This window comes from Anneissia japonica, unplaced genomic scaffold (genome assembly GCF_011630105.1).
Source record: "Anneissia japonica isolate Jap-2015-1 unplaced genomic scaffold, ASM1163010v1 scaffold151932_len541_cov175, whole genome shotgun sequence".
Taxonomy (NCBI): Eukaryota; Metazoa; Echinodermata; class Crinoidea; order Comatulida; family Comatulidae; genus Anneissia; species Anneissia japonica.
Window position 1 is genome coordinate 1 of NW_022685440.1, and position 544 is coordinate 544.

Below are 544 nucleotides of genomic sequence, written 5' to 3' on the forward strand. Positions count from 1 at the left end.
ACTTTAAATTATAGTTAAAGCATAAGTTAGGAAAAAGTTATAACCTCCCAGACGGGGAATTGAACTCCGGTCTTCCGCGTGACAGGCCGAGATACTCACCACTATACTATCTAGGATTGGTGATAATAACACATGAAATTAAGAACAGTGATAAAATCATTGAATAGGCCTATCGTATAGCAGAAAATCATTAGTGTACAGTTAGGCCCTATATAACGTTTTAATTTACACTAACAAGTGTATAAAGACAGAGTCAAAGTTTATAAAATTAAAATGCATTGAATTGTGAATTGAACCTCGGTTTTCCGTGACAGGCGAGGCACACAAGAAATCAAGAACAGTGACAATCGCAATCATTGAATAGGTCTATTGTATAGTAGAAAATCATTAGTGTACAGTCAGGACCTATATAACGTTTTGATTTACACTTACAAGTGTATAAAGACAGAGTCAAAGTTTATAAAATTTAAATGCATTGGATTGTGAATTGAACCTCGGTCTTCCATGACAGGCGCGGCGCACAAGAACCCAAGCCAGTGACAAT

At 36.2% G+C, this 544-nt stretch overlaps 1 non-coding gene across 1 annotated transcript; it reads right to left on the bottom strand.

The window, feature by feature from the left end:
- Positions 1-44: 44 nt before the first annotated feature.
- Trnad-guc lies at positions 45-116 on the bottom strand. The gene has a single exon. It is a non-coding gene; the product is annotated as a tRNA-Asp (tRNA).
- Between the last annotated feature and the right edge of the window lie 428 nt (positions 117-544).